Source organism: Ananas comosus, unplaced genomic scaffold, assembly GCF_001540865.1.
Source record: "Ananas comosus cultivar F153 unplaced genomic scaffold, ASM154086v1, whole genome shotgun sequence".
NCBI lineage: Eukaryota > Viridiplantae > Streptophyta > Magnoliopsida > Poales > Bromeliaceae > Ananas > Ananas comosus.
Genome location: NW_017893513.1, coordinates 29,908 through 41,107, shown reverse-complemented (window position 1 = coordinate 41,107; position 11,200 = coordinate 29,908).

The window sequence follows — 11,200 nt, the reverse complement described above, 5'->3', positions numbered from 1 at the left end:
GACGATCGGCTCTGTTAAACTTGATTTAGTATATGTGAAGTATCTAGAAAGTAACTTTTATAATTTTGATATCATTTATCTAGTGATCGAAATAACTCAAAAATAGATGGTTGAAAATAAAAATCTCACAAAAAGTTATGATATAGCACTAAAATTTTCGATAAGAAATATTGATATTATTATAGATGGTATAATTAAAAAATTTTCTATCAAAATTTTTTCTGATTTAAATATTTTTACACTGTTAAACTTGAAAACGGCAGACATCAACCATTAAAAATTATTAATTTTGAATCCTTTCGATCACTAAGTAAATGGTATTGAAAGTTTGTAAAAATTATTTTCTAAATATTTCAAATACTGTCACCCCTCAGGGTCCCTTTTTGAAAGCCAATTCGAAATCGGGTTGCTTTTATAAATCAGAGTAAGCGAAAAACTATCCAATTTTTTTTTTTTAAATTTAAAACCTTGACCCCTAAGGATGCAACAGACCTGCACAAATACAGAAGATTTCCAAAACAAATGGACAAAATCTCTCCTATATTTGCACGGCCTGGCACATGTACAATTGTCAATCATGACATCCAGTTACACAAACAACAATCACGAGTCACAAAGGTTATCATTTCACAAGTTTCACATCATATAGTTAGCTGTCCTTAGTCACAACCATTCCACGTCAATTTCACATTCATTCATATTAGTTGGAAATATCTCCGACACAAAAACTTCATTTAAAAATCTAACCTCAGAAAAAGGTCGCGGAAAGCCATTTTGGAAACTGTCTGCTAACCGAAGACCTTTATTTTGGACAAACACTACCACGAGGAGTAGAAAGTCTCGAGAAAATCATTTGAAAGCCATTTTCCATACAAAAACCTTTATTTTGAAAACGCTACCACAAGTGGTAGAGTACCACGTTCGAAAACTGAGTCCAAAGCCACAAAAATTCCAAAACCATGAGTATCCAAAATTGCGAGTATCCAAAACACATAAATACATCATCTAAAAACCTACAAGTGTAAAACACCAACTGAACCACATGTATCATCTACTATCAGGTGTGGGGGTGAACTCTACTATCACCTATATGTCTAATGCTATATGAAGTAATCAAGAACGTATATCATAGATCGAGACCTCTATGACCGCTCACTAGTTACAGCCTCACGCTGCGTCCCGACCAATCCCACCCACGTCACCTGAAAAGAGTAGGGGATGAGAACATGTAAACAAGTCTCCCCCTCCCAGAGGGCCCCGCAAGCCGATGAGGGCAAGTTGTACCCATCGGCAGATGGAGGGATAAACAGCAGTAGTAACAAGTAAGTCGGGTATGATAACAATGAATAACGTCCACCGATAATTGCCAAAGACGCTATTGCTGTAAAATGAGGTAATAAGGCAGCGGCCAACTATAGTCAATAGTGAAATTAGTGCAATAACAATGATAACTGAACTGACAACAACCGTAATAATGGTATGAATAACCGCTACTCTAAAAGGAGATAGAGAAATGACTATGCGTCAACTGCAATTGATAGCATAAGTATACCGAATCTATACCGCCATGTCGGTCTAAGGACCTCAAACAAACTACAACCGCTCTGTCTGGCATATAACCCTAGCAAATGGCTGCTGGGCTCATGGGTTAGCAACCAACCATTTTTCCGGAAAAGAACACCCTCCTGCGGTGAATCAGACCGCTAGTGTTCGTGAAATGCTGTCGAGCTGTGGCGATCGATGCAAATATGATCAATAGCCAACCGTCAGAAAATAGCCGACAATCTCCGCCCCTCAGGGCACACCGACCAATAGGTCATCGAACTGTAAGGGAACACGAGTACCGACCACTCAGGTCAATTAGGGTGGAACAACTCAGCATCCTCTCAAGTGTATGCAAGTATCGACCACTCAGGTCAACAAGAAAGTAAGAGGTCAACAATCACAATAGTATAAAGGAACCGACCACTCTGGTCAATTAGGATGTATCCACAAGAACCAACCTCTTAGGCCAATAATGATAAGAGTATAGGGGAATCGACCACTCTGGTCAACTAGGGTGTATCCACGAAAACTGACCTGAGGTCAACAACGACAAGAGTATAGAGAAACCAACCACTCTGGTCAACTAGGGTATATCTACGAGAATCGACCTAAGGTCAACAACGACAAAAGTATAGGGGAACCAACCACTCTGGTCAACTAAGGTGTATCCACGAGAACCGACCTGAGGTCAACAACAATAAAAGTATAGGAGAACCGACCACTGAGGTCAACAGGAATATAAATGCAAGTGTCTCTACCGCTCTATTTCTATATCACGGCAAACGGGAGAGTATACTAAGTAGAGTAAGGGTCGAAGTCATGTGGTGAAGAACTCAAGTACTAAATAAGTATATATGAAAGTAGTAAAAGGCAGGGATGAAGGGAACATCACTGAGCGTGCACCACTGAACCGACTTCGGATCGAAGTACCCACCTGTGTCCGTCGCCGCGTCCAGCTCTTGCGAGGCAAGGGACGTCGACCGAACCTATGATAGGTTCACCGAGTATCTAATCCACATGACTCAAAATACATCGCTCACAAAACCAAAACCGCTCGTGTAATCGGTTTCCCAAAACCAATCCCCGAACTCGCCGGGAGTCTCAAAAATGCACCGGGATGCCTCTGGGACCCACGAAACATTCCTAAAGGCAATGACTCACATCAGGAGTCGCTTGCTGTCCCAAAACACACCTATTTGGGTATTCGGACAACAAACACAAGTCTCTATGACAACTCGGTCGTCGCCGATCGATCGCTCACTACTAGGCTTTCAGAAGTTTCCACTTTGGCACCGGAAGCCTCCGCTGCTCACCTGTCACCTCCGAACACACGAGATGACCCCAGCAGTAAACCAACGAGGCTAGGCGATGCTTTCCAAGGTGAACATGCAGCCGAAAACTCATTGCGACATGAAATTGTGTTCTACCGACAATTTTGCCGGAAAAATGCACTGAAACCTCTTTGCCGCTTATCCTCCGCCTCCTGTCTTCGAAGGTGGTGGTAGCAACCAGCCAACAAGGCTTGGCGGGGTCTCTAGGGCATTCAAAATGCTAACGTGTGGAAGCCGCAACTTAAACCGCGTTCGATCAGCAAATTTCCCACAAGCGACGCTGTAGGACCCCGTTTCCACTCCGTGACAGCTCTTGGACCTTTGACGATTAGTCAAGCGGTTGCTAACAGCAATCACACACTGTCCGAGGCTACGCATGGGGCCCCCAAAATATACAATTGTAAACAACTCATTATAGCATTAAATACAATACAAATAATACTTAAACACGAGTTTCGAGCTCATTACCCAGATTCGTGTCGCAGCGGATCCAACCAACCAATCGATTTGATTCATCTCGACGAGATGATGCCCATGCTCGCTGTTCGGAGCGCGATTGATGACCAGGCAACTTCGAAATAGCAGACAAACTCCTCTAATATGTTGCTCCCGGAAGCGGTCGAGTCTCACGAGCGCACTGCAGCTTTGACGATTGCAGTAGAGGTAAGCATGGTGTTTAGCAGGCAACGAGGATCGCCGTGCTCACTTTCGGGAAGGTCGGGGAGCTTCAAATTGTCGGAAAAAGAGAACGGGGCAATACCATGCCCTAGGCTCCCAAGCAGGGAGAACAGTGACTCCGGTCCGCCGCAGGCAGCCTGCCAGCGTGCACGCCGGCTAGGGTCGGCCGCGGAGGGGAGGGAAGCCTCATGCTCCCCTCGGTCGGCAGCATGAAGTAATGGCGGCGGCGGTTGGTGAAGCCCGGCCAGCGCACAAAGGGGTTGGAGCTCGGGTTCCCCTTCGGCGATGGCGGCTGACGGGGGACGTAGGGGCCGGCGGCGGCGAGCTACGAAAGGTTGAGGGAGGCAGTACTGGGGTTCGGTGGTGGCGGCGGCCGCGCCTAGAGAGGGCTCGGGTCATCTCGGCCTAAGTTGCTCGAGAGGAGAAACCTACTGCGACGGCGACTCCGGCGCGGCACGGAGGCACTAGAGGAGGGTTGTCGGAGTTCGGGAGGACATCGATGGCAGTCCTGGTTGCTCGCGACACAGTTACAAGGCGGTTTGGGATATCCTCCTTCAATCCACCAAGAGAGAGAGAGAGAGAGAGAGAGAGAGAGAGAGAGAGAGAGAGAGAGAGAAGAAGAAGTAGGAGCCTCCAGCGGCTGGCGCAGCGACGATGGCGGCGAAGCTCCTCAGGTGGACCAGAGAGGGAGAGGGAGAAGGGTGATCTAGGGTTTTTTTTGGGTCCCAAAATCCCCACATCCACCATTTAAACCAATAACCATTACTTTAAAAGAATAATTATCCAAAACTCTCCCAAAACATCGAATTTGTGATCTAGTCCCTCTCCAACATAATCCTCTCATAGAAAGATCCCGCTTGCAAGTTTCCATGCAAAACAGATTGCCGATCACGTCGAAAAAGCAAATTTAATGCAGAATAAAAGCCCTCACAGCGATAAACCTTTTTTTTTTTTTTCAAAAATCGTGTGTCAAACATAAAATTAGTCAGTGTTATTGGCTTCGGCACAATCGGTGTAGTGTTTCTGAGCTTTGGATAGAATTGGCTTCAGTATTAGTGACTGGTCGACATTTCTGGAGAGTGTCGGACTGAGTCGGAGTCAATTCTGCACGAATTGGATGCAGAATTGGACTCGGCGCACTCAAATAAGCAAAACTGGAGTTTTGCCAGATTCGGGCGCCCAGAACATGGTTTAGGTCGCCCAGAACTGAGTGTTAAATTTAACTGAAACTGGAGCCAATTCGGATCCTATGTTCCGGGCGCCCAGAAGTGGGTCCGAAAATTCTACATTGTGAATATCGTTTACTTCGAAGCGTAGCAGGGTGGTAGGTGAGATCCGCCGTAGCCTTTTACGGGCGCAGCACACCGCGAGCGGAGAATCCGAGGAGGATGATTTGTGCAGCCTGGAGGTTTCGGGCGCCCAGAAATGGGTTCCGGGCGCCCAAAAACGCCCGTCTCTGCAGGGACACCAGATTGCAGCTGCTTCTCTTGGGGTTAATTTTATCTTTCCAGCAGCCTATAAATAGATGGAGGGTAACCCTGGTGAGCTCTTTTCACTCCTTCTTCGCAGTGAACCATTGGATTTCATCTTCTACCCTCGAATTGCCATAAATTGCTTCAAAATCCGCAACTCCAAGCTTGTTAGGTGCTGATTCTGCAGTTCTTCAGCGACGACCTTCAGTGTTTTGGCTCGTGCGCGACGTAGGAAGGTCGGATCATGGCGAAACTTGCTTTGATGCATTCTAGACTTCCTGAGGAATCCACGAAGCCCTGAATTGTAGATTTTGGTTGAGGTTAGATCGATCGAACTGAGATTTTTCTGGACTGCTGTAGACTTTGAGCTGAAAATGAGATTTTTGAGCTTTTCTTGATGCTATCTTTGTAGGCAATGGGATTTCGGACCTGAGTCGCATCACCCATCAATATTTGCTAGATTTTGGACTGCCCTCACCTGATTTGGAGATCGTTAGGTGAGTTTTGACATTGGAGTTGAGATAATTAAGCTTAAGTGCTGAAATTTTTGGTGAATTGATGGTTTTTGTCGGATTTTGGGTGTAGATCTTTCGAGTAGCTTTGTTGCTGGTTGTGGGTGTTCTCGGATGAGACTTCTAGCAATTCGTGACCGTCTTGCTGCCAGGGAATTGCACTAGAGGTGGGTTTTCATCGGATCACTCCTAAGTGAATGAGTAGATGTATAGTCAACATGTACGTTTGTTGTTTGATCTACAATGTGATTAGATTAAATTTAGTGATGAGCTGTGGTTGTGACCTGAATTTAAGCATACTAAATAAGTGAGATTTATACATGTTGGACTTGGAAAATTGACTTAGGAGAAAACCTGCATTTTAACCCGTCATATGCTTGAACTACCAGATTTAGCTCTAGGAGCCGTGGTTCGGCTGTATCGTTGCAGTATCAGTGCGATGGATACCTGGGGTAGTTTAGAAGGCATTTACGCTCGTGCTGGGGTGCCGAGCTTATTTTTCAGCAGAGTCTACGCTGTTTCGGATCGTTGGGTGCCGTCCGGGTTGGCGGTGGACCCAGATTCTTGTTTTGGTTCCAGATTGTGCCGAGGGCACGTGGGTTTGGTTTGTAGACCTGTTTTGACCCTGTTTACATGACTTTGGCTAGTTGGAGCTTGATTGAGCTCGACAGAGATACGCTGCATACTCGGTTGGGTAGCTTCCACGAGTGCCACTCCGGAGACGGGCGTTGTGCTTTCGCGTTGGTGTCGTTCATGCTGGTTAGACTTGCTCTCCACAGACTGGATAGTGTGGAGGTAGCTGGATAGTCTCAACTGGGCGGGACGGGTGTGTTCACAGTTCCTGGGACGGGTATGTTTACAGTCCCTAAAGAGATTCGGTCAGGATTGACATTACTACAGTAGGTCAGCTTAAAGCATAATAGTGTAATAAATAGTAGCTGTAGATTTCATTCCAGCATTTATTACTACCTTTGCTCCCTTCTGTAGACTTAGTGGGTGGACCGATGTTGTTGAGGGCGACACCCACTGAGGACTACTTGTTTTACAGTAGTTTTCACGCCCTGTTGTTGTAAGTTTTGGGGTAGCCCGAGGATCTATCTAGATTGTATCTAACACCTAGAGGGGGGTGAATAGGTGTAATAGCCAAAAACCACAAATCTCAATGCGATAAAAATAAATGCGAAAAATAAAAATCACACCGAGATTTACGTGGAAAACTCCAACTAGGAGTAAAAAACCACGGGACCAACACGCGATAACAATCCACTAAGAATAAAAGATTACAAGGTGATTTACCGATTCCACGGACTCAAACCTCTCTTTTATCTTCTCCGAATCTCGCGCACACCAACGGGTTGTCCACGCCCCACGTCCGAATCCACGAACGCCACGTTCCGAATCCACGAAACGTCCACACTTCGAATCCACGAAGCCTTGATCACGCCGAATCCACGACGCCCACTCGAATCCACGACGCCCACTCCTTCTGGAGCAAGAATATCAAGATTGATGATGATTTATTACTTAGGCAATCACTAAAGAACCGTAGAAGATGTTTCTAAGCAATAGCCGGATCAATTCTCCATGAAGAACGAGAAATTTTGAGTTACATGAATTGATCCAATAGAAACTTGTTGTTCGAGAGAAGAAAGAATGCACCCAACAAGTTTCTAGGGTTTGAAAAAGATATTCTATCCTTCGTTCTCTTTTAGAAACACCCCTACATCTTATTTATAGGTTTAGAAAACTTAGAAACAGACTAGGATTGCAAAAACCCAATTTTAAAAACAGACGTCGTCCTCAGGGACCGATCTTCTCGAGGAGACCGGTTTTTGGGAGACCGGTCCTCCAAGTTGGAGACCGGTCCTTCGCTGCGTAGCTGAGAAACATGCGTACGGGGACCAGTCCTCAATTCAGAGACCGGTCCCTCCCTGCGCAACAAGATAAACCACTTACGGGAACCGGTCTTCAAGACCAGAGACCGGTCTCCCAAAACTTCTACGCAGAGAAGCTTGATGGGTCCGGTCCCTCTGATCAAGGACCGGTCCCTGACCCCTGAGATTTTTAGAAAAGTCCAGTTTGATCAACAAAAACACAATCTCAGTCCTCTAAACATATTTAAACATTTATAAATCATCATCAATGGTATTTAAACTTACCGAGCATTGTGCATTTATGTTTTGAGTCTCCGAGTCTTCGATCTTCATTTCTTCTTCTTCAAACATTTAAGACTCCGACTAATATCATGAAATATGCCAACATAAACTCCGTAACAGTTGTTACCTCGTTTTTGCAGAGCCATCGTCTTCGCCTGCTACTGTTGCTGATCAGGATCGAGGCAAGGGCGTCGCGAGTTAGAGCCCTACCCGATGAGCCGAGCTAGAGGTAACCCTACAGCAGGTAGTTGTTTTGTTGGAGTTCATGTACATACCTATATTTAACTCGCCAGTGCGAGTAGTGTTGTATCTTGGATTTGGCGTATGTATATGGAACTCAGTTTGTTTTTATTACTGGTTCTTCTAGCAGCTCTATACTACTGTTTGTAGTATTGTATGATTTACAGGTACAACTATCGCTTCGTATGCAGGAAAAATTTCTTTGTATACGGCGGATTTGTCGGCGCGCCTGTGGAACGAGCAATCCGGGGCGTGACAATCGGACCATCAAAATGAGCTATTGGATTGCCCGAAATGGAGTCCGATTCGCGTCCGATGCCCATCTCTCTCTTCGGTCACAACTGAAAATGCAGATTACTATTCAATTTAAGTTAAAAGTAATAACCGCGTAAAAATTTTATTTTAAATTATTTTTTGCTGAAATTGGATAGACAAGTCTAAAATTAAAATACACACAATAATATTTAAAAAAATGACAAACATATATAGGAAAAAATCTCAATCCTCACAAATACGCTAGATTAAATCTAACGGAGCCGATCGTCGATTCGAAAGTCCTCTCATCGAAAACGACTTAGGAGTATGGAAGCCTCTGTAGTCCTAATAGCACACAAGTTCTACTCAAGTTTTCGAAGGTCTACTATAAAAATTGAAAGCTTAGATCTTGTTTGGTATCATTATCATTTTTTTTTAAACACTAATTTTATATTATTTTTTGGTTGGAGGAAAGACTTCTTTTCTTATAATAGCTAGTTAGCGTGCAATATATTTGACTAAGTAATAGATAATAACTTATTTAAAAATATTTGAACGCAAAAAAAATTATTTTTAAGTTTTTTTCCACTAGATAAACATCTTGGAGGAAAGATTGCAAGTAATTTACTATCCCCTCTTACTTTTTTAGATACAAAACTTCATTTTTAAAAAAATAAAAAACCAACAGGATAGCAAACAAGGACTTAAGAGCTTAGGGGCTGTTTGGTTTGGAGTAAGTGGAGGGTTGGAACTCGAGTTCGATGAGTTTTGCTGTTTGTTTTGATGTAAGTAAAAAAATTTATGTAACTCAAGTTACAAAGAATCCTCAGTTCACCTACTTTTGACTTCCCCTTTTAAACCTCCGAACTCAACTTACACTGCACCCACTCTCTCTAAAAAAAATCCATTAAATATCAAAACTGAACTCTACTTCCTCCCTAACAAGTTAGGGTTACCTCCAAAACAAACATTCAGAAAATCCCCTTCTCACAACACAGACTCAGAAAATCCCCTTCTCCTCACAACGCAGACGCTCTCAATCTTCCCCATTATTTCGATAATGTGAGTTATCTCCATCTACTCTCTTTCCCTCTCATCCCTCTCCTCTTTTTCCTCTGTATCTTCTTCTTCTACATCGTTGCTTTCTCCTTTGTTGCAATATGCTATTTGCAACTCTATTTTCCTCATTTTGCTTAATCCCACTACCAATGGAAAGTAGTGGTGGCCTGGTAGTGGTTGTTTAAGGAGAGGCAAACCGCCGCACGACCATACGTCAAATGGGATGGTGGGTTTAATTTCAGTATTATGCCCAAGATTTTTTTTAGAGTTATAATAAATTATTTCATTCTTTATCACTTGTGCTGTAATAAAATTTTTTATATGTATTTTTAATATTTTTTTAATGCATATTTGCTCTGCTCACATTTTTTATGTGTCCAATTATTAATGATAAACTAAGAAGAGAAATAAATTTTTTGAAGCAAGTTGGGTAGAAAAAAGATTGTAATTTTTAATTAAATTACAAAGTAGGAAATTAACATAAAAAATTTATTAGTTTGTACATATGCTTGACAATAATAAACTATACAATAGGCACTAAGCTCATTCTGAGAACCTTTTTGATCATTTACTTAATTATCAAAGAGTTCATGGCTAGTATATATATTGATCTTTTACTTAAGTTGCCAACATTATGTACTTGATTAACTTTGCTATACTAGACCTACTAAGATAATAATATTGATCTAATGCCAGAAGCTTAATATTCTTTTTGAAAATCATGCTTTTCTTATAGGCCGATGCATCATTTCTATGAAAAATATGATTATCGAAATTGAATCATCATGGGAATTTGTAGTAAAGACAATTTATGAGTTACTTCATTTGTATTACTTCAAATTTTTGGATAAATTTTCATGTACTAATGTAATAGCTTGATATTTCTTTCAGATGAATACCGCGAATCAATATAAACGGCGAAAACGCGCTGAACTTGCAGCATTCTCTATGGTTGTATTATGTGTTATACTTTTCATGAGAAAATATATGAAAAAAAAGTCATTACCCCGAGAGCCATCTAGGATTAGAGATTTGCATAGAAAGGCACACATTCATAGAATTTTATATGGTGGCACAATGAATTGTGTGGATTATGTACGTATGGATACTTGGACCTTCTTTAGCCTTGCTGATATAATGAGAGATCGTAACTTATTAAAGGATACTCTTTATGTCACAGTTGAGGAACAACTTGCGATGTTTTTGCATACAGTGGGACATCATACTAAAAACAGAATCGTAAAGATAGAATTTATTCGATCAGGAGAGACCATTAGTCGTTATTTTAGTACTGTCCTAAGAGCTATATGTGCCATTAAGAATCAATTTGTCCAACAAGCAGGCCCCGAAATCCATCCTGAGATAGCATCGAGCCCACTATATTTTCCTTATTTCAAGGTAATCATAAAAATGTTGAATTTTTAATACTAATTGTGTAATTGATAATTGAGGTATATTATTTAATGGTCTTAATATTATTAGGATTGTATTGGTCTATTGGATGGCACGCATATTGAAGCTAAGGTACCAGTTAGAATAGCTGCTCGATTTCGTGGCAGGAAAGGTTTAACACAAAATGTCATGGCGGCTGTCAAACCGGATTGTCGATTCACTTATGTTTCAGCTGGTTGGGAGGGATCTGCAAATGATTTCACAGTACTTAAACATGCACTTTCGTTACCTCCCCCATCTGGATTACGGGTTATAGAAGGTGATACATATATAGTCTATATATTATGAAATAAAAGACTAATTAATTTAGCTATTTTTTTTTTCTTTCTTATTGATCTAAATATATAGATATGTCAAACTATATATTGACTAATCGCAGGAAAATATTATTTGGTTGATGCTGGATAGACAACTATGCATGGATTTTTAGCCCCATATCGTTCAGTTCGATATCATTTAAAGGAGCATGAAGGTCGTACTCCACAAAATAAGGAGGAGTT